The following is a 24,300-nucleotide window of genomic DNA, read 5'->3' as shown; positions in this document are numbered from 1 at the left end:
ACTGAAAGCTGGCCTACTATTGGGACTATTTTCTAACACTTCACTGAAAATAAACTACTTTTTATGGAGATCATGAGTTACAACATCACTGTGTTTTACTCTGTATGCATAAGGTCATAAGAAAAATTCATCTTTCATATTATATATGATTACCTAGGAAGATGATCATGGAATGAAAAGTATTTGTCACATATATGGGTTTTATTTTATGTGTTAACTGCAAGATTCCATTGCTATTCATCAGCTAATAAAATTTATCCATCTATGCACAGTGAGTTGTTTATTGAACACAGCAAGATTGATTTTAGCCATTTTGGCAGGGGAAAATTAATACTGCACTTGCTTTGTTCCAACGCTCGGCAACATGCAAAGAAACAGATCAACGAGAATGGAGAAGGAGTTCATATATTTCTCTGGAGCCAGAGGTCAAGGATTGGTTAAGACTGCCATTTCATTGCCCATAAAATATAGTTTTTTACAGAGAAGTTCATGAGACTGGAGGGGTTCTCATTGCTGAAGCTTATGATAGAGAAAACAAGACTTTTGCAGGATGAGATTGGCTGTGATTGTTATCTTGTAAACAACCGTTATGACAAATTAGCAATCTAGACTTAATAAGATTAAATAGAAGTGGCATCTGGAGTCATTCCTTGATCTTTGCTGCATTTACTTCCCAGGCATGTGATCATCTTAAATTTTTGGTAGTTTCTTTAGATTCGAGGCTATTGTTTGGACTGAGGCATGCCTAAAGGAAAACATCCTCAAGGCATTCTGTTATTCGATTTCAATTTGTCAAAGGCTAGCTACCAAGAATTCTGGCTGCACTTGTGTACAGTACGAGTTATGTGGGAACGAATATCTCCTCAAGGCTTGATTAAAAAGATGAGTATGTACAGTCTAGGTCTCATGGCTGCAGAAAATATTAGATAATACAACTACTGCTTTGTACACTTGTGCCCAAATTTAGTTTCTGTTTCTTAATATGTTGTGTAAAACATAGCAGAACTCAAGTAGGTAACTTTGCTCATTGTTTTGTTTTGTTTTTGTTTTTGATAAAAATCCTAACAGCTTTCAAGAGGAACCAAAGTGAAATCAGTGTGTTAAAATCCAAAGGGATGTACACTACTTTACCTTTTCCTCAGGTAGAGAAAAGAACATATTACCTGCCTACTTCTTGGACACCTTCAAAAATTGCTTTAAAAAATGGATCCTTATAAATTCCCCTGCAGATACATAAGTGAAGATGCAGAACAGATCAGACAAATTGAGGGACGTTCGACAGAATAAGAGCTTATGCTTCTAAAAAACTACCAAGATCATGAAAGAACAGCAACAATTAAAATGAAATGGCTGAAACTCTTATCCAGAAAAGGGGAGAAAGAGATAGCTATGATAGATCTTTTTAGGACAACTGGAATAATTTCAGAATGGATAGTGGGTTAATAATATATTTCCCTGATATTTATCATAAAACCTTGACTATGTAAAAGAATGTCCTTATTTTGGGGAAATACAGACTGAAGAATTTAAGGATTAAAAAGCTGGTATCTGTAAATTACTTTCAGATTACTGAGATAATTTACCAACAAATAATTCCTAGAAAGGAAGTGTACCTGAAACAGCACATAGAATGAGCACAAAATTATTAAACAAATGGGCAAAATTATAACAAATATTGAATCTTAGTAAAGGGTATAGCTTCTGTATTATTCTTGCAATTCTCTTGTAAATTGGAAATTGTATTTTAAAAAACATCAAAAAAAGATGAACATGTAGTAGAATAAAATAGCATTAAAACAGACACATTTGCATATTAACTAACCATTAATAAAACTATAAAATGTTCATTTATTTGACCTCATCCCTTAAACACCCATAAGTTTTAACTGTCCTTAGTCCCATTTTAAAGATGGAGAAAGTTGGAAACCGAATGACTCCATCCCTTTAGTTCAGAAGACTTGATTTGTAGTCCTTTCCCTAGTAACTACACCACAAACTGTGCAAATTGCTCTCATTCAGTTCATAAATGCGAGGCCTGTGGTTTGTCCTGTGCTTATTAACCAGCTGTCAAGCTGTTAAGAATTTGGGTGGTTGCAGATCAGTTAGCAGCTCTATAATTTAGAATCAATCTTCTAAGCTGTCTTGTCTCTATCTTCATAGCATGTTATCGGTTTTCATTCCAAAGTTTTGCTGGCTCATATTGGCATGATTAATGGTGCAGGTGCACAGTTTTAGGAAAGAAACAATAGGAAACCCTATTGGTTTATGCTTCATCACAAATAGAAAGGGGAAAAATCCATATTAGACAAGTATAATGGAAAAAAAAATGGGGAATAAAATTTATTTCCACATTTCAAAGATTACACCAAAGAGTGGGAATTTTAGTTGAAAAGGTGTGGGCATGCTTTGGGGAAAGAAGGTAAGAAAAGGAAGAGGGTCCAGACGTTCATATTTTAATAATTCTTGTTCTGCTAGACTATAAGACTTGTTTTCCGAATTTAGAATGATTTTTTTTATTTAAGATTACCTGTCTGTTACACTTCGCATATTACCGCAGAAGTTGTGAGAGACTAAAGCTTTCTAAGTTAGTACTTTTGAAAAATATGATACATTCTATTAAGCAGTATCCCCCACAGTTGAATGCAACTCAGTGGCAATACAAGATGATCCACTGTGTTCTGGGAAGAAAATATGTGCTACACATATATTTAAATGTGCATATGTATATATAGTAATCTATGTATATATACAAATATGTGTAAATCTATTTTCTTACCTGTTTATACATTATCTGTTAATATAGTAGTGCCATAGTACGTGCCATACTACATGCACATATATTAATGTAACAGTATATATACATATATATGTGAAACATTTTTAAATGAATGGTAATTCATTTAAAATAAAAAATTGAGACTATAACTTTAGTGTTCCTAAGTTGTAATTGCTGTATATCAAGAGAAAATATAAGGCAGTACAATTTAAGCATTAAATATGAATGTCCAAGTTTAGGTGTTAAATATGAGGTGAACCAACATTTCATTTAACATGTCAACATTGATTCATACAGAAGCAGCAAAATGTGGTAGATAAAAGCTTAGATACTGGAGCCAGACTATTTAGGCTCAATTATTGGCTCTTCCACTTAGAAACTATGTGACCTTGGCCAAGGCTTTTAACCTCTACAGACCTCAATTTTCTCATTTTCAAAAAATGTAAGTAATAACTGTACCTTTTGCATATGGGTGTTGTGAGGACTAAATGAATACACATATGTGAAACATGGAGACAATACTTGGCACATTGTTAGCATGCAATAGATTTTGATTGCTATTCATAGGATTAATCTCTGACAAATACTTACTAAACATCTCATATGACCTAGGTACTATAATAGGCATAGGATTATGTGGTTGTCTTGTGCAAAAACCTACCTTCAATTCTTTGGGGAATAAAGAGATTACTTGGAAAAAGACATGACCTGCAAGGAAAAGTATAATTTAATATAGATATTAGTTATCTATTGCTGTGTAACAAGTTCTCCCCAAACTCAGCAGATTAAACAATTATTTTCTCACATTTTCTGTGGATTAGGAATCCTGTAATTTAGCTGGGTGCCTTGACCTGGAAATCTCTCACAAGGCAAAATCAAGGTGTTAACTGGGCTGAGATCTCATCTGAAGGCCTGACTCTGGGAGGACCACTTCTCGGCTAACTCATTTTTTTTTTTTTTTTTGTACTTTTTTTTTTTTAAAGAGAGAGGGAGGAAGGGAAGGAAAGACAGAGAAGGAAGGAAGGATGGAAGGAAGAAAGGGAAACATTTTTAAACATTTTCTTGTTTTATTATATTTTGTTTGTTTGTTTGTTTTTTACATGGGCTGGGGCCGGGAATCGAACCGGGGTCCTCCGGCACGGCAGGCAAGCACTCTTGCCCGCTGAGCCACCGCGGCCCGCCCTCGGCTAACTCATTTTATCCACAGCATACAGGAACTGAGGGCCTCAGTTCCTGACTGGGTGCTGGCCAGAGGCCCCCGAGTTCCTTACCGCATGAATTGCTCCAAAGCGCAGCTCATGATGAAGTTGCTGGCTTCCTCCACCATGGGTAAGCACGAGATCAAGGACCATTTCCACAGTCTCTCAGTAACTGTGGTAGCTGAAGTTATGCACCCTGGTAAAAAACATTTTCTCAACCTCAATCCCATACCTTTGGGGTTTTTTGTTTGTTTGTTTTAATCCCATTCCTTTGGATGTGAAAGACCTTTTGACTGTATAATATTTAGTTAAGCTGTGAACAACTGAATCAAGGTACATTTTAATTCTATTATATGACACCTCATAAAGAGAAAAGTAGGGGATGAGTTGGAAATTGGAAATTAGCAATAACCCAGAAGATGAAGGTGGGATGTTGCCTTGTGATGGGAAAGCCAAGGAATCCCAGGATTGCTCACCAGCCAGAATTCTACTGACCCCAGGAGAAAACAAGTCTTCTAGCCTCTGAAACTGAGAAAATAAATTCCTACTGTGATGCCAACCCATTACATAGTATTTGCCTCAGCAGCCTGGAAAACTAAGATAATAACCTAATCTTAGGAGCTGACTTCCCATAAACTTTCCCATATTCTAATCATTAGAGGTGTGCCACTAGCTCCAGCCCACACTGAAAGGGAGGGTATTATACAAAGGATGGTAATACCAGGTAATACAATCCCCAGGGCACTCATAGTGGTTGTCTCCCATGGCATGGAAGGTAATGCACAGCTAAACATCCACACCATGAGACACATAGTGCTATAAGAGAGGAGGGAAAATGGTTATCTAGGATCCCCAATATGTTGAAGAGGTAGTCTGAGAATAGATCCCTATACTCTTTTGGGTGTCCCTATATCAATGAGGAGAGTTACTGAGCATGTTCTAATAATCTTTATGACTGTACTAGAGACATAAGCGCTCATGTATCAGATGTTTTTAGAAGGTTGATAACATTAATACACAAAACACACTCAGACAGCAAAGAGATGTAAGTTTGGTAAGGGTATCCTTCATCTGGCATTGTCCATTCTGGGCAACAGAATTTTACTTACATAGCTGCTACTTAGTCCAGGTGACTATAATTAAACCAGATAGTTCTTTCACTTAAGATATTATGAAGGTGATATTAGGACTGTTGAGACCTGCTGACCCTTTGCTGTGTAATAAACAGAGTGAGATATGTATGATTACTATGTATTTATTTTATAATGCACTATGAAAGATCTGCAGTGGATTCTATTAGTACTCTGCAGTTTTTTCTCCATAATAAACTGGTAATAACTTTTACCATTGTGACTACAGAATTATCATGATCCCATCAGAATTCTGCCATCTGGCTCATACGGCCCTCGGTCCACATCATCTTGTCTTCATTTGGAGGGCTGTTTCTTGCTTCAGGGCCCTTACAACTAATAAGATATTCTTACTGTTTGCTTATTTATTTTGGTAATAGCTGAGAAATGTTGAGTCTCTCTTTTCTCTCCTGCCTGAGTGCTCTATGTTTGTATTTATCCCCTCTTTGAGAACTTGTCTCTAGTGAAGGAATTCTTTCTGTTAGGATCACAGACTGCATTCTCCATTTTACTATAATATAATTTTCTGTTCTGAATCTGAGTTGGAAAAGTCCTTTGTTTTTGTCCTAATTCTGAAGTTTACTGGGGATTCCAATTTTGATTCATGTGAGGAGTCCACTGGAATTTTAAATTGTAAAATGTGAAGAGTCCCTGTTCCTAATATATATATTTTAGCTGAGGGAAGCTACAATTTGGAAAAAAAATTTGTTATCATTGCATCACTAGTATTGTGCTGACATCATAACCTTTTTTCTTGATTCATTTTCTTTCATTATTATCAGTAAGGTTGTTTCAGTTCCTTGGGCTCTTTGGATATAGCATTTTATGCAAAAAAATAAACTTTAAATGCATACCTTGAAGTTCAAATAGGATTTATCCACATCCCTAATGCTAAACAATGATCCCTCTTACATTCGTTTCTACAGTGAGAGTTCACTGATACCACCAAATTTATTTCCCATAGGAAATTAAGGTAGTAAGGAGTAGAAGGTTGCTTTTTCTGACTATGTAAAATGAAATGAAAACAGTGAGTGGTGACTCTTGGGTATCATCTGGTTCATGTTAAACAGACTATGGCCAAACACAGAGTTCTGTGTCAAGTCAAAGACTTCTTACAAAGTCACATCTGTCCATAATCAGGACACTTTGAGTCTGGTCATTGAATTACCACTTACAAATCTTATTATTCTAATTGTTCAAATTCCAAGTTCCTATTTCATCACTGTAATCAAAAGCATAGTGTTGGGAATTGAATCACACCCCCCTACAAAAGACAAGTTCAGATCACAAACCCTAGTCATGTGGGTGTGAACCCATTTGCACATAAGGCCTCTGAAGATGTTATCAGATGTTCCCAGACTCAATGAGGTGGATCTTAATCCACCATGGCTGCAGCCCTTAGAAACAAAGGACTTGGACACAGAATAAAGGAGCCACAAAGAGCAGCTAAAAGCTAGAATTCAATGGAACCAAACAGAGAAAGAAAATGCTGCCATGTGCACTGCCATTGTCATGTGACAGAAAAGCCAAGGAACTCCAAAGGTTGCTGGTTAGTCAGAAGATACTGCCTCTGGGAGGATGCAAGACATGAGCCTCTGAAGCCATGAGCCTAAAAGTTCCTGTTGTTAAACCAACCCATTGTATGATATTTGGTTTAGCAGCTAGAAAACTAATACATGTATGAAGAATTAACATCTGATGTGTATATAAATAGACCAAAGTGTATAAATGAAGGCCCAATGCATCAACTTCTATTCAAAGCAAAAGGAAAAAAAAAAAAAAAGACAAAGTTTCAACTATCATTGTGAATATCTCCCAAATTACTCCAATTTTGTTGGTAAATTTTGTTCCTGTCTAATCTATCATATAATTTAAAGACGGGATTCAATAATAGATTCCCTTTTGAAATTCCATATCTTTTGTGTTTTTCTTTATTCTCAGCTTTCCTCTTTTGCAAGAATAAACAAGAATATACAATCACATGCATGTTTACATACTCTAGTCATCCCTGTTATTAGCCAAACAATTTATAAGATCATCTAAATCTACAATGCAAATATATCATGTGATTTATTATGCAGACATATTTATATATAATTTCTTTCAACAGAGTTCCTTATGCTTATTTAAATATTATGAAATGGGAAAAATATATAAACAAAGTGAAACAATTCTATGTCTAGATCATACCCTGTAAATGAATCTTACCTTCATTGAAAATAAATATGTACCTTCAAAATATCATAGGGAACTTTATTTATCCTATTGCAGCTGTGCAATTTAGTGTTAGTTCACTTTAAATTCAAATCTTATTATGGAAAATTAAGAATATGCAAACAGGCAAAAAGGAAATAGAACAACAAAACCTCAAATACACATCTCTTGTCAGCTTCAAAATGTCACCATTCCTGGGCATTCCTTTTTTCACCTATATCCCACCCAACTGAACTACTTTGAAACAAATACTTTGCGTCATTTCATTTCAGCTGTAAATATTTCAGTACGTGTCTTCAAAGAGAAGGCCTAATTTTATATTTTATATCATAATACTATCATTCCATCTTAAAGAATTAAAAATAATTCCTTAAGAAGGTCAGAAATGTGTTTTTCTCTTTACTTTGAATTGACTGAATCAGAATTATTCAAACTAGGCATGCACATTGCATTTGGTTGATAGAACACTTACGTGTCTTATTTATTGAGCGCTTTCCTTCATTTTCCACCTTGTTATTCATTCTTGAAGGAGCTGATGCTTTGTTTTGTACACTTTTCACAGTATGAATGCTACTGTTTCTATCCCCATGGTATCATTCCAAATGTTTACCTGGCCTCTGTGTTTTTTGTTGTGTAGTAAAGAATTTATTCCTGCCCAAAGAAAGGCCTTTTGCCCTCAGTTCCTGGGAGGTGACCTGTAAGTCTTCTCTATGTCCTGCCTGATCAAAGTGCCTTAGTTCACTCAGGTGCCCTGGGCCACTGCAAATCCTCTACACTGTGATTTACAGAGGGAGCTTGGGATGGAGACTGAAGTTAACGAACATGTCTCTATGATTGAATCCCAATAAAAAATCTGTACACTAACGCTCATGTGAGCTTCATTGGTTGACAATACTCCACGCATGCAGTCACACACCATCCAGGCAAGTTAGCACTGTCTGCAACTACACTGGGAGAACACAAGTGGAAATTATGTGCACAGAAATTTGCTGGACTCTGTTTCATGTGTCTCTTTACTTGTGTGATTTTAATCTGCATCCTTTCACTGTAACAAACCATAGCTATAAGTATAAGAGCTTTTAGTGAATTCTGTGAGTACTTCTAACACATTATCAAACCTAAGTGTGGCCTTGGGAGCCCCAAATTTGCAACTGGTGTCAGAAGTGAGAGTGGTCTTAGGAAATATTCTCTAATGGTACATGTATATATTGATAATTAAATCCAGAGTCTTAATGAATAGTTTCAAAATTTTAACCAGAATACTTTATAGATGTGTTGTAAATTTCCATCAAAAACCATATACGGGACTTCTGAGAAGATGGCTGAATAGAGAAGCTTGAGATTAGCCCTACTCCATGGAAAAGTTAGAGAAGGGACAGGAGTATGGTTGACGTGGCAATTCAGGAGTGCAGCTGACCTGGAAGAGTCTTCTGTGACACATAGGGCAGCCCTAGTTGCAGAAACCAAGGAACTGAGAGGCAGAAAGCTGGAGCCTGGTGCAGAGGTTTGGAGCCCATGGGAGTGCAGGGATGGGAACTTGGGACTAGGAAGTAAGCCAGGCCATGTTTCTTGGGTGTGCTACCCTCACCAACACAGCCCTGTGACTGGTGACTCATCCCATACCCTATGCACTTAAATTCCATCACCCACTCCCATTCCCCGTGGTCCAGGCACCCCCACCCCACCAGCCCTCAGTGCACGTACCTGTCTCACATCCAACCCCATGCAGCCCAACCCACCTGTCCTGTACCCCTGCTGAGCACTACATCCCCCTTCCCTGTTCCGTGCAGGCTGTTGCCAGTCCATAAAGGCTGTAGGCACTAACCAACATATCCAGGCTATCCTTGTCATTCTTCCCATGGTGTTGCATAACCACACCCCTAGCCCCCAGCTCTGTGCATCAGTTTATGGCATACCTAGGCCCATGCATGCACACAGGCACATGTGCACCATCCTCAGCCACACTTCCCAGCACTGAGAAAGTGCAGCTGGGTCATATCAGCCCCCAATTCATGAAGGCATAGCATCAACTTGCTGCCACAGCTCTATGCATGTGTACAAAGGGCCCTGTGCCTCAGACCAGTGCACACCAAGTTTATGCCCCCCAGACCAGTGCACCCACACAGCTACATCTCCCTGGCTTCTGGGCACCCACGTTCACAAGCATCAGCGTAATATCCAAAAAATGCACCTATACCTGCCCTGAACAAATCACCACACTGAGTGCCCCACCCCGTACCCTGCTTCCCACTGTATAGCCATCCCGCAAACACAAGGCCTTAGACTACTGAAAGAAATCAACTCTCAAAGAAAATCAATCAAGATACTTACATGGTACAAAGACAGCAGAAGATCACTAAGCATATCACAATGCAGTTAGATATAGCCCTGCCTAATGACCAAATTAAAACACCTGAGGAGACACAGACATTAGAACAACTAAATAAAGATGTTCATACAATTCTACTTAACAAAATAAGTGGGATGGCAAATGACATAAAGGACATCAAGAAGACAGTAGAAGAGCATAAAGAAGATTTTGAAAGAATAAATATAAAAACAGCAGATATCACAGAGAATAAAGACTCTGTTGACCAAATTAAAAACATACTAGAGGCACACAGCATCAGATTTGAAGAGATCGAAGAATGAATAAGAGAAATACAGGATAAGATAATTGACTTTGAAGACTCAAAATAGCAAATGGAAAAAAAGATGAAACAATTTTAATTGGATCTTAGAGAAATGATAAACAAAACAAAGCACACAGATAAAAGAATCATTGGTGTTCCAGAAGAAGAGACGAGTAAAGGGCCAGGAAGAGTAGTTGAGGATATAATGGGGGAAAACATCCCAACCCTGATAAAGGACATAAATATACAAGTCAAAGAAGCCCAAAAAACTCCACTAGAACAAATCCAAATAGGCCTTCCCCAAGACACATACTAATCAGTCTGTCAAATGTTGAAGAGAAGGAGAAAATCCTGAAAGCAGCAAGAGAAAAACAATCTACTACATGCAAGGGAAACTAAATAAGTCTGAGTTCAGACTACTCAACTAGCACCTTGGAAGTGAGAAGGTAGTGGTACCATATATTCAAGATCCTGAAAGAGAAAGACTTCCAGCCAAGAATTCTGTACCCAGCCAATTTGTCCTTCAAAATTGAGAGAGAGATCAAAATTTTCACAGACAACGGAGTCCTGAAAGAATTTGTCAACAAGAGACCAGCCCTACAAGAAAAGGAATTCTGCTGGCTGAAAAAAAGAGACGGGAGAGAGAGGTGTGGAGGAGGGCATAGAGTTGAAGAGTACCACTCAGAGTGATTTAAAGAATGCAAACAGAAAGAGGGAAAAGAATATATAGATCTGACAAATGAAATAAAAAAGATAAGATGGTGGATTCGAGAAACACCTTTTCAGTTATAACTTTGAATGTTAATGACTAAACATACCAATTAAAAGATACACATTGGCAGAATGGATTAAGAAATATAATCCAGCTATATGCTCCTTGCAAGAAACTCACATTAGACACAAGGACACAAATAGACTGACAGTGAAAGGATGGTGTGGTAGTTAGATTCAGTTGTCAACTTGGCCAGGTGAGCATACCTAGTCTTGTTGCTGCGGACATATATAAGCCAATGGTACGTGAACCTCAACTGTTGCTAATTACATCTGCAGTCAGCTAGGAGGCGTGTCTGCTGCAATGAGTGATGTTTGACTTAATTGGCTGGTGCTTAAATGAGAGAACACAATGTAGCCCAGCCTAAGCAGCTCGGCATTCCTCATCTGGGCACTTGCAGCTCAGCCCAGGCCTTTGGAGATGCAGAAAGAAGTCACCCCGGGGAAAGTTGTTGGAACCAGGGGCCTGGAGAGAAGACTAGCAGAGACCATCCTGTGCTTTCCACGTAAGAAAGAACCTCAGTGGAAAGTTAGCTGCCTTTCCTCTGAAGAACGAACAAAATAAATTCCCTTTTATTAAAAGCCAATCCGTCTCTCTAGTGTGTTGCATTCCGGCAGCTAGCAAACTAGAACAGATGGCAAAAGATTTTCCATGCAAGTTGTAACCAAAAGAAAGCAGGAATGGCTATACTAATATCAGACAAAATAGACTTTAAATGTAAAGGCATCATAAGAGACAAAGAAGGACACTATATACTAATTAAAAGGTCAATTCACCAAGAAGATAAAACAATCATAAATGTTTATGATCCCAATTAAGGAGCTCCAAAGTACATGAGAAAAACATTGGCAAAACTGAAGACAGCGATAGATGTTTCAACAATAATAGTCGGAGACTTCAATGCACCACTCTCCTCTATAGATAGAATGACCAGACAGAAGATCAACAAGAAAATTGAAAAGTAAAGTAACTTGATAATTGAATTGGACCTAACAGACATATATAGGTCATTGCATTCCAAAGCACAAGGATATACATTCTTCTCTACTGCTCATGGAACATTCTCCAGGATAGGTCATATGCTGGGACACAAAACAGGTCTTTATAAATTTTAAAATACTGAAATTATTCAAAGCACTTTCTCTGATCACAATTGGATGAAGCTGGACCTCAATAACCACCAAAGAACAAGAACATTCACAAATATATGCAGATTAAACACTCTTAAACAACCAGTGGGTCAAAGAACAAATTGCTAGAGAAATCAGTAGCTGTCCGGAGATGAATGAAAATGAGAATACAACTTATCAGAACTTATGGGATGTGGCAAGAGCTGTGCTGGGAGGGAAATTTATTGCCCTAAATGCCTATATTAAAAAGCAAGAAAGAGCAAAAATCGAGGACTTAGCACACCTGGAGGAATTTAAGAAAGAACAGCAAACTAACCCCAAAGCAAAAAAGAAGAAGAGAAATAACAAAGATTAAAGCAGAGATTAATGGGAGAACAAAAAAACAATAGAAAAGCATCAATAAAACCAAAAGTTGGTTCTATGAGAAAATCAATAAAATTGATGGGCCATTAGTAAGAAAAAAAGAGAGAGGATGCAAATAAACAAATTCAGAAATGAGAAGGGGTGCATTACCACAGACCCTAAATAAATAAATCATAAGAGGTTACTATGAACAACTATACACGAACAAACTAGACAACTTAGATGAAATGGACAAATTCACGGAGACACACAAACATGCTACACTGACTAAGAAAGAAATAGAAGATCTCAAGAAGCCAGTCACAAGTAAAGAGATTCAATCAGTCATCAAAAATCTTCCTAGAAAGAAAGATGGCTTCATAGGGGAATTTTCTCAAACATTCCAAAGAGAAGTAACACCAATCCTGCTGAAACTTTTCCAAAAAAATTGAGGAAAAAGGAACTCTACCTAATTCACTTTATGAAGCTGGAAGGGAAAGACACTCCAAATAGCTAAAAAGTAACCAAAAAAGAAGACGATGTGGGAAGATTAACACTCCCTGACTTTAAAATCTATTATAAAGCCACAGTGTTCAAAGCAGTATGGTACTGGCACAAAGACAGAAGCACTGACCAATGGAATCGAATCAAGAATGCAGAAATAAATGACCAAGTCTATGCTCAACTTATTTTTGACAAGGCCCCCAAATCCTCTGAACTGGGACAAAATAGTCTTTCCAATAACTGGGCATGGAAGAACTGATACCAATAGCCAAGAGAATGCAAGAGGACCCTTATTTTACACCCTACACAAAAATTACCTAAAAGTGGATCAAACACATAAATATAAGAACTAGCACCATAAAGCTTCTAGAAGAAAATGTAGGGAAACATCTTCAAGACATAGTAATAGGAGGTAGCTTCCTAAACTTAACACCCAAAGCACAAGCAACCAGAGAAAAAGCAGATAAATGGGAAACTCCTCAAAATCAAATGCTTCTGCACTTCAAAAGACTCTATCAAAAAAGTGAAGAGGCAGCCAACTCAATCAGAGAAAATATTTGGAAATCACATATCAGACAAAGGTGTGTTTTACTGTATATACAAAGAAATCGTACAACTCAACCACAAAAGAACAAACAACCCAATTTAAAATGGGCTAAAGATAAGAATAGGCATTTTTCTGAAGAGCAAATACAGATGGCTCAAAAGCACATGAAGAGATGCTCATTTTCACTGGCTATAAGGGAAATGCAGATTAAGACTACAATGAGATACCACCTCACACCTATAAAAATGACTGCTATTAAACTACAAACGTTGAGAGGATATGGAGAAGCTGGGACACTGTGCACTGCTGGTGGGAATGTATAACGGTGCAGCCACTATGGAAGACTGTTTGGCAATTACTTAAGAAACTAAATATCAAGTTGCCCTATGACCCAGCAATAGCACTACTTGGTATATACCCAGGAGAGATGAAAACAATAGCATAAACAGATATTTGCACACTGATGTTCATAGCAGCATTTTCACAATCACCAAAAGATGGAAACAATCCAAATGCCCATCAACAGACAAGTGGACCAACAAAATGTGGTATATACAAGTTCCAGTTGGCTAGCTGCTGGAATGCAACACACCAGAGACAGATTGGCTTTTAATAAAAGGGGATTTATTTTGTTAGTTCTTCAGAGGAAAGGCAGCTAACTTTCCACTGAGATTCTTTCTTATGTGGGAAGGTATAGGATGGTCTCTGTTGGCCTTCTCTCCAGGCCCCTGGGTTCCAACAACTTTCCCTGGGGTGACTTCTTTCTGCACCTCCAAAGGCCTGGGCCGAGCTTCAAGTGCTGAGATGTGGAATGTCGAGCTGCTTAGGCTGTGCTACGTTGTGCTCTCTCATTTAAGCACCAGCCAATTAAGTCAAATGTCATTCATTGCAGCAGGCATGCCTCCTAGCCGACTGCAGATATAATTAGCAACAGATGAGGTTCACATACCATTGGCTCATGTCCACAGCAACAAAACTAGGTACGCTCACCTGGCCAAGTTGACAACTGAATCTAACTACCACAATACATATGATGGAATATTATGCAGCAATAAGACAAAATGCTGTCCTGAAGCACATGACAAGATGGATGAAACTTTAGGACATAACGCTGAGTGAAATTAGCCAGACCCAAAAGGACAGATACTGTATGGTTCCACTTTTATGACAGCATAAAGGTATAATCAGAGACATAATACAGAATATAGGGGACTTAGAGATACACAGAAGCAGAAGATGGATGAACTATTAGCTAATGAGGTTGAACTCCAACATAAGGGAATAGATAGGCATTAAGGTGGTTCCCTAGTGGGTCTATAAGTAATATTACCATACTGAATATGAACAAGATTGAAAGGGGTTGTATACACCTACACGTCCCACTAAGTAACACAAGACATAGGAATTAGCACGTGCAAGAATTATTTTAAAGATATGATTCTTGTACAAAAAGTATTTAAGTCCAGGGTACATTCTCATCTGCCATGCCAGAGACCCGATTTTGATTCCTGGTACCTGCCCATGCATCAGTACTACCACAGCAACAGCAGAAGTAAATAATGGGGGGAGGAACAAAAGTTAAGAGAATAGTTACGTTTCCAGGATGAATCCAGACCTGGAACCATGGGATCAACAAGTCCATCCTGACCAAAAGGGGGAAAAGAAGTATCAGTGGCAGAGAGAGTTCAAATAGAGACAAGAGTCTACTCTGGAGGTTGCTCTTACGCAAGCTTCAGTTAGACCTTACTACCTATCATAACCTGCCAACCTCCAATCAGGACTACTCCAGTCAATCCTAAAGAACACCTAGGGCAATATATAAGATCCCACAAGGGTTCCATGTACTAGAGTAACTTTCTAGAAACCTACAACCTCTAGATGTGTCCCTGGTCCAGATAAGTCCTGAAAACTAGCCCACCTCTCCAGAAGATCAGATGGTTCCATCTCCCTTCCTATATTAGTGAAAGACCCTTCCAATATGTAAAATTTAGAACTGCCATAGCCCAAACACCCCTAAAGAGAGGGATGGAAAGATCAAAGGCAATGGTGAATTATACAGGCAAGATAGGATTTGACAAATGAATCTGAATGCTGTATCATTAAATTGGTATCTCTTTTAGTCTCCATTATTTCAGAGCATCTTGAAATAAAAACCTAAAATTTGGAATTGTAACCCATGTCAAACTCTGAAATATGTTCTACAACTGATTGTGATGTGGTGCTTTGAAATTTATAGTTTTTTTGAATGTGTGTTATTTTTCACAAAAAAAATAAGGAAAAAAGTTGATTGTGATGATAAAAAAATACATATATTTAAGCCCTCTACCCTCCTATATTATGGAGTAGCTAGAAGGAAAAATATGAGAGGATCCTATGATAGCCCATGACAAACTCTGGGATCTGTCCTGTAACTACTTGTTGATGAGTGCTTTGAATACAATTGTTTTTTTTGTTTGTTTCTTTGCTTTGTACATATGTTATACTATATAATAAAAATAAAAAAATATATATATATGCTTGGCACTCTTTCTATTCCCACACCCTCTCCCTCCCCCTGCACCCCTCTGAAATAAATGCACCCCTCTGAAATAAATAAATCCATTGTTGTGCATTGCCTATATCCATAATTTCATCATGGGGTTATTAAATGGTGATATTTTAATTCTCTGATTCCATCTTCTTTCTTGTATTAGCTTGAAAAACCTTCATAAAGACAAATTTTCTCTGTGGTATAGTTTTTATAGAAAAATCAGGTGAAATGCTTGACTCCTTCTCTTTACCCATTTTCAGTTCCATGAGTTCAGGTTCTCTAGCAACCTCCAAGATTACTCAATGGATTCATTTTTCAGTATCATTATAAACTCAGAGATTATTTCATTTTTGAATATGTAAAACTCAGTCAAATTTAATTATATTATGGTGAAGCAAAATATTATCCCAAGAACATATCACAGTTGAAAAATAGTATAAAAGAACAGAATGAAAGTACTAGCAAAGGATTGGCCCAATATATACTGAAAGAGTAATTTGCATTAAGAACTAGCATTTCTCAGTTTTTAAAATATTAATGGTACCCACAAATGGACAATAAAGAAAATGGGAAAAACAAAATGCCAGAAATAGTTTTCATTTTAAAAATATTCAATTTAACGTCTACTTACTTTGGGCCAGATCTACTCCAAACACTTTACATGATTTATCTTATAGAATACTCACAGTGCTGTGAAGAAGGGATCATTATCACCTCTTTATATTTGGGGATATAAAGTTTAGTAGAAAAGCAGAGTGACACAATGTTATGATTATATCCTATTTAACCATTGGTGCCCTGACACCCCCAGGGATGCTGTGACTGGCCCTAGGAGATCCATCATCCTTCTGAACTTACCTATGTACATGCATATTTTCTGGAGAGAATATAGCTTTAATCAAATTTTTCAAGGAACCTATGGTCTTCCAAAAGGTCAAAAATCAGTAGAAGGCTTATGTTCATCAATGAGAGTATGACGAAAACACCTGATTCACGTATTTCAGATATTAGAAGCACCAGCCAGTCACCTTCCTTCATATATATTTTTCTAAGTTACAAGATTTTACATTTACAAACTTGATGATTTGCCGACCTAAGTTTAAGTATGTTTTTCCAGTGTCACATAAGACTTAGTCATAGACATTGCTAGACATTAGGAACCCTAGCCGTTGGCGTTGCAGTAGGTGTAAATTTGTCAATCCCATGAAATACAAAAATCTATATATGTCATTAAAAAAGGAATGACTAAAAATACACCAAAAAGTAAGAATTGCTAATGAAAATATCACCATCATGAAACAAAGTATAAAGGTTGAAAATAAGCATCATCTATTTTGAAGTATGTACTTGACAAAAGTACTAGCAGTTAACCTAAGGCTATTTACTGCTACCATCTGCAAAAATGAATCAATATTAATTGAAGACAAATAGAGCTGGAGGTGATTTTCACATTCTTTTCTACATTATTTGCATACATTTTGATCAGTTTCAGTAATATGATTGGTGCCATATGAACAGTTTCTCAATGGATTGACCATTTTTAGATTAACCTCTGTTATTCTTAGCCTCTACCTGTAATTGTTAGAACTAAATCACAATACATATATTTGCTATTGACAGAATTTCAAAGTCATACTTCTCATCTTATTGATAGTTTTAATACTCTATCTAAGCACATTGCTCATAAACTACAAACAGATTGTTTATAAACTACGTAAACCTCTTTGCCTTGATGGGTATTCTATTTTCATTTCTGCTTAATGATACTTTTTATCATCTTGTTCATTAGGATAATCATCCTGGAACTATAAACACACTAAATGAAATGCTGCAGGGGAAAGATTACCAATATTTCTAATTAAAGATACTGTTGACCATAAGCTAATTAGAGTAAGCAACATCTAAGCATGGTACAGCAACTATAAAAAATATAAATTGCTAGGATTACATATAGTGATGATTAAATTTTACATAAGCTACATAAGGTATTTTTACACTGATCAATATTGTATTGGGTTGGATTTATTTCAGTGTTGTTCTATTTTAAAAATTTCTCTAATTATTGGCAAAGGCCACAGTTGGTAGTCAATATTTAGATACCATATTTAGATATGCTTCACCCTACTTCCATCCACAATTCCTTTTCGTTTGTGTGTGTGTTTGTGTGTGCTCTTGTTCTATAAATAAAGTGGAAAAGTGAAATACTACCTCATTAATATAAGCAAAGTTCAAATCTTCACCTAAATAACTGAAGCACAACTTCTGTATTTTTTTTCTCCTGTTAGAATTAATCTATTTTGTTCTGTAATGGAGGGGTCATGGACAGAGTAAGGAAATCATTAGCAGATGCATGAATTTCATCTCTTTACATTTGTATAAACAAGGTAACTCTGAATAAATCTTTCCTATTTTACTTTTTAATTTTTTTTATTTTTTACATGGGCAGGCACCAGGAATCGAACTCAGGTCCTCTGGCATAGCAGGCAAGCATTTTTGCCTGCTGAGCCACTGTGGCCCACCCAAATCTTTCCTATTTTACCATGAGAAGGCAGATTATTAAGTCAACTTGGAAACAGAAAGAACTGGCTCAAGTGAAGTTAACACTTCGGAAACTGTGAGAAGAGGTGAAGGGCAAGTCTGGCTCTTAGGTTAAGATAAAAAGTAGGTTTTGCTTGTCAGAAGCATACCCTGTGACATCAAACTCTGGCCCTGGGAAAGAGAAAGCTATTTCTTACAAAACAATAGGAAGAATATATTTGAAGCAAAAGTCAAGACATAATAGAACATAAATAAGGCTGAATGGAAAGGTATACTGCCTCCTCCCACCCCATCTCTAAGGATATCACTGTAAAAACATTAGAACTTGACCTCTCTGATTTTCCTGTTTTTTTTATACACAGACACTCACATAGACACATATGTATATATATGTGTCATTTTGTATCTATTTCATCTTAAAGTTAAACTGTAATATCTTCACCTGTCCTTTTTTTTTTTTTTTTCAAGGGTTTTCCGGCTAAAGCCAGGAAACCTACTAGACAAATTCTAAAAGAGCTGCAACACCTTCACCTGTCCTTTTTGATTTAAGAAAATGTCATGAATATATTTCAAAGTTAAGAAAGAATTCAATTTTTACTCTCCTTAATAGAATAGCATTCTACAGAATGGATATAATAGAATTTTTTTTTTTTGATGGACATTTAGTTTAGCTCTTTCCAAACCACATGGAACTGAGAGTTCAAGCCAACAATGTCGTTCCTGGTCCTTTATGTGGTGTTAAAGGTAATGGTGGGCTTTTCCCAGGAATCAAGAGGTGTGTGTGGGGGGCTCTCTCTGGGAATGCTGAGGTGATCCACACACTCTCAGGCTAACTAGCTTCTTTGCTTCAGGATCTTCTAAAAGGCAGATCCTTTTCTAGATTCTGGGGCCTTTCTCTCCCACAGAGTGGTAAAAAAATGGCGGCTTTTTGTCTTGAGAATCTAAGTGCCTGCTTTACAACCTGTGTCCTCTCAGCCAATTTACTCACTCCAGCAGGGAATTAGGATGGAGAGGAAATGATGAGCCTACACTCAAGATACTATCTTCCCATCATTCTTCACCTATGTTTTAGAAAAGCAGATTTCATAAAGGTCAAAGGAGAACAAAAAGAGGAAACTCTAAAAGAGAAATGGCTCATTAGATGGGAACATTTCTGCAGAGGTAATTCTTACTGTCTATATGAAACAATTCTGGTAAGAAAGATGGGGATATAGATACTGAATAGAACTAACAAGCCAAATATCTAAATTTTCAAACCAAGGAAACCAACAATTCAAGAAACTATATTCTGATAAAATTACCATTAGCCTTGAGAAAAAAATCCTACACGCAAGCTTAAATGAGTGGTATGTAATCATTAAGAAAAGCATATAGGTATCCAAAAAGCCAAAACTGGTTCAGTAAATGCAGGCTTGGTGAGTCCTTCCTTCCTCACTTTCTCCCTCTCCTGCCTTCTTTCCTTCCTTCCTTATCTCCCTCCTTCCCCCCTTCCCTCTATTCCCTCCTTCCCTCCCTTCCTCTTCCTCTTGTTTTTGTTCTTTATAATAAAAACAATAATAAGATTACTAGTAAATATACTGTTTGGCAGATACATGGAAACTGAAATTAAAATATTCACTTCAGTATATAATATGACATCAGCTCAAACCCATTGAACACAAGTATTTTCAAAGCTGTTTGAGCAAAGATACTCAGAGATTACTGTGGATGAAAGAATTATCAAAAACAATATAATGCATTGGATTCCTGAAAGAGAGAGCACACTATTATTATAGACAACGTGTTGAAATACAAAAGGTACTTGTGGCTTCCTGCATTTATGTTACAAAAAATCAATGACCTAAGTGCAGGAAAGGGAAATCACAGCTTGACAACAGTCCAGTTAAAAGGGAAAGAAGATAACCACTGCACGGATTACAGTTTCCCATCAACGGTTTATAGATCAGTGGGGAGGTGGGTGATACAGACTTTGAATTAGGGTAGACTGAACAAGGAGGAGGAGGATTTCTCTGCACTCTGTCAGCCTGACTCCTTTTGGAATATTATCCTTGGTATTTTTAAATTAAATTAATATGAGAAAATGATAGAGATGGATTTAGTTGGCAGAAATTTCATCTGAGTACCCCACTTTGTTGCAATTAATTAAAAATAAACTCATCTGATTTCACATTATTGATTTCAGCTGATAATCTCATACTCAAAGACAGTGTGCCTATTATACACACTATTATACATTATATTTATGATTATAACTTAATTTGCTTTTGGCAATGATCACAAAGAAGCTAAGGAGCATGGAAAATCATTATTATAATAAAAATGGAACAGTTGACCTAATGGCAGAGCCTATAAACAATTCTTTTCCAAATTCATCTTTCTGCGATCTTCAACATGGAAAAAGCATATTAAGTCAACACATATTCATTGATAACTTGCTAAGTGTAAAGTATTGCCTCCCAGGCACTGTATGGTCAAAAGCAATGGTTGAGAGTCAATTTTCCATGGATTTCTTGCATTTCTATACATCTTGCAAGCAGAAGCTCTGACAGCCTTTGTCCTCAACTGACAAGGATGTGTATGTAATGAACAGCCTTAGAAGACAGAAAGAGTGTTTCCCTCTTGAGTTCAGGGTTCTGTGATAGAGCATGGTCTGAGTGCAGCCTGCATCTTTCACTGTGACCCCAAATAAACCCTGAGCTCAAGACCATTAGCAGGGCTCCTAGGAGGGATGATGAATAGGCTGACTCCCTCCTCAGAAGGACCTAAAGATAAAACACATCTCCTAGCAGATCGGGACTGCTGGCACGTCCCCTCTGCTATTTTCCCAAGCATATGTAAACATTCGCTGGAGAGCGAGTAGTTAACCTGGGCATGTTTTATGACCTCTGGCTCATCCCCTAGTACTATATATGCTTCCAGCAGGGAGAAAGCAGGGTCCTTCTGCCATGGCACAGGACAGATGTGCATAGATCTGCCTCCCTTGGCCTTGAATTGATACCTGTTGGCCATGGAGGACCAACACCCACCAGTGAAGCTGACCTTGGTTTGTCTCTTCTCCATGTGAGTTAAATGCTTCTCCATGAAGTGCTTGTGTGAGCCATATTTTTGCTGGCACCTGCAAACTATGGGCTGGATTGGGCCCCTAGAATTGCTGTGTCTGGGTGCAGGCATTGTTAGGTTCTTTGCTATCTGCCAAGCAATAAAGTCCCTCCCACAAAGGTGTTGATAGGTATCTCCCTTTCTGACTGATAGATTGGCACGGTGAACAGGGTGACAACAGTCTGACAGGTTCCTTGACTATAAAAAATACAACCCATTGTGTGTGGTGGGGCCAACTGGCCCTCTTCATGTCACTCTGAGGAAACTGGGGTTTGGGGAAACTGCACAAAAAAATGCTGATATTTTGGCAATTGCAGAGAGTAATAAAGCCCTTTGTCTTTGACTGATGAGCCTCAGTCTTCTGCCAGCTTCCATGAAACTGGCAGGCACATTTCTTAGCTGGCAAGAAGGGCAAAATCTCAAACATTTTACAGTTTTTAACAACAATATAAACAGGACTATTCTCTTTAAAAAGGATTCAAGCTAAATAGAGAGACTACAAGTTATGGTAAGGATGTGAATAAATTGAAACCCTTACATATTGCTGGCGGTAATGGAAAATGGTAGCAGCCACCTGGTGGGGGCAGTTTGGCAGTTCTTCAAGAAGTTAATTGCTACCACATGACCCAGCAATTCCATTCCTGGTTAATGCCCAAGAGAATTGAACACATATGCCCAAGCAAACACTAGTACACAAATGTTCATAGCTGCATTAATCGTAACAGCTAAAAAATGGGGGAAAATGTCCATCTACTAATTAATGGATAAGTCACATGCAGTATATGGATACAATTGAAAATTATTTTTGCCAATACAGACTAGTCATATTTGAAAATTATTTTTGCCAATAAAAAGCAACCATGATTTATGGTACAACATAAATGAACCTTGAAAACATTATGCTAAGTCAAAGAAGTCGGTCACAAAAGATCACATATAGTTGATTACATTAATATGAAAAACCCAGAACAGACAAATCCACACAGATAAGAAGTGGATTACCAGCTGCCAAGGGTCAAGGGGAGGAGGAATGGAGAGTGACTGCTAATGGGTGTGAGCTTCCTGTTAGAAGTGATGAAAATGTTCTAAAATTAGATAGTGATGATGTTTCACAGCTTTGGGAATGTACTAAAGCCCACCCCTTTAACTTTAAACTTACACTTGAAAATGGCTAGTTTCATGATATGTGAATTACATATCAATAAAGCTGATAAAAAATACTCTAAAATAGATGAGTCAGTTACTACTTCAGGAATTCAAAGAAGGAAATAATCACTGAAATCCTTTATGAGAAATTTCACATGGAACTGAGTCTTGAAAGCTAAAACAGGCAGAAAAGAAAGAGAAAGGATATCAAGATCAAGGGGAAAATGTGCCAACCAATAGAATAAGATGTTAGGCATATTGCTTAATCTTCTAGGAGCAAAACTTTCTCATTTTATCAATATTAAACATATAATTATTCTTGTTCCATTACAGTATGAAGGAATTAATTTGAAATATGAAGGAAATTCGATATCATTCTATTTGTAACAGTTGTAAAATTTTCCTAAGATGCAGACTAAGGATAAAAAATACTAGCTTATCTTTGAAATACTGAACATTGTATAAAATCTAATCTCATCAATAAGTTAATTCTAGATACAAAAGAAAAAATGTTGTCCTTTATCTCCACATACTAATAGCCTTGTTCAGAGATCAGTAGGCACTTGATAAATGATTTTTTAATAGATAATGAATAAATTAAAAAAAGAAAATTACAAGACCATAATATGTACTTCCATAGAGGTGTTTTTAAATTAGCAAACTAGAAATTTCATTTCTGTTTCTTAGACCCAAATTTTCAGATCATGATATTTTTTGAGCAATCAATAATTCATCATGAGTCTAAAAAACTTGAGAGTTGATATTCTGAAGAAAAAATCTCTACTTAGAAACTTAGTCATCACATAAGGTACTCAAAATGTTCAACTCTAGCACCATTTTTATCTTTGGTTTTCATGACAAATAAGCAAAAATTAAAAAAAAAAAAGATGATTTACCAATTGTTTGCTTTACTCATCTAAATTCTAACATATAACTTCAGGTCCTACGTCTCCCATTTTCCTTTTTGTAAAATAAGGGCTTATGCCTTATAGCAGAATATTTTTTGAAGTAATCCAGCTCTGTTCCTAATTCTGACTCTACATCCTACTAGGTGTGACTTTGATGATATTAACTCCTTCCTTATAGTTATTACAAATGAAAAACAAAGGCTTTGACCAACATTAAAATTATTTATTAAGCTTAAATTACATCACAAAAACTAACTTGAAATGGACTATAGACCTAAATGTAAAAGGTAAAACTATGAAACTGCTGGAAGGAAACAGGAATTTTTTTTTTTTTTTTTTTTTTTTTTTTGCAATTTTAGGCAGACAAAAATTTCTTAGATAAAATAAAAATATATAAACCATAAAAGAAAAAAAATGATAAACAATCAAATTTAAAAGCTCTTGCCCTTTGAAAGCCACCTTTAAAAAACAAAAAAGAAAAACAAGCCACACGAGAGAGCAAGGGTAGCTCAGTGGTAGAATTCTCACCTGCCATGTGGGAGACCCAGGTTCGCTTTCTGGTCTCTGCACTTGCCAAAAAGCAAACAAAAAGTTCAACACATGGTGCTGCAATAGTGGGATACTTTTATGGAAAAAGAATGAAATGTGACCCCAGCCATGCAGGATACAAAAAAAAAAAAAAAAAAAAAAAAGGACAAAGCCACAGAATAGGAGACAATATTCACAATAAATATAGATGACAACAGACTTGTATCCAGAATATAAAAAGAACTCTGTAACTTAATGAGACAAACTATCCATTAAACAAAACGAACTAAAGACATCAGCAGAC

General features: G+C 36.8%; 1 protein-coding gene and 1 non-coding gene across 24 annotated transcripts in view; both read right to left on the bottom strand.

The window, feature by feature from the left end:
- Positions 1-24,300, bottom strand: part of NAALADL2 (N-acetylated alpha-linked acidic dipeptidase like 2) — a 1,514,274-nt gene that overhangs the window by 466,319 nt on the left and 1,023,655 nt on the right. The gene's annotated exons all lie outside the window — the stretch shown is intronic.
- Positions 18,781-18,842, bottom strand: LOC143685426 (U7 small nuclear RNA). The gene has a single exon (XR_013176652.1). It is a non-coding gene; the product is annotated as a U7 small nuclear RNA (small nuclear RNA).

The sequence above is a fragment of the Tamandua tetradactyla genome, chromosome 5, assembly GCF_023851605.1.
Source record: "Tamandua tetradactyla isolate mTamTet1 chromosome 5, mTamTet1.pri, whole genome shotgun sequence".
Classification (NCBI taxonomy): domain Eukaryota; kingdom Metazoa; phylum Chordata; class Mammalia; order Pilosa; family Myrmecophagidae; genus Tamandua; species Tamandua tetradactyla.
Note: the sequence above shows the minus strand (reverse complement) of the source record. Positions and strands in the feature narration are given on the sequence as shown.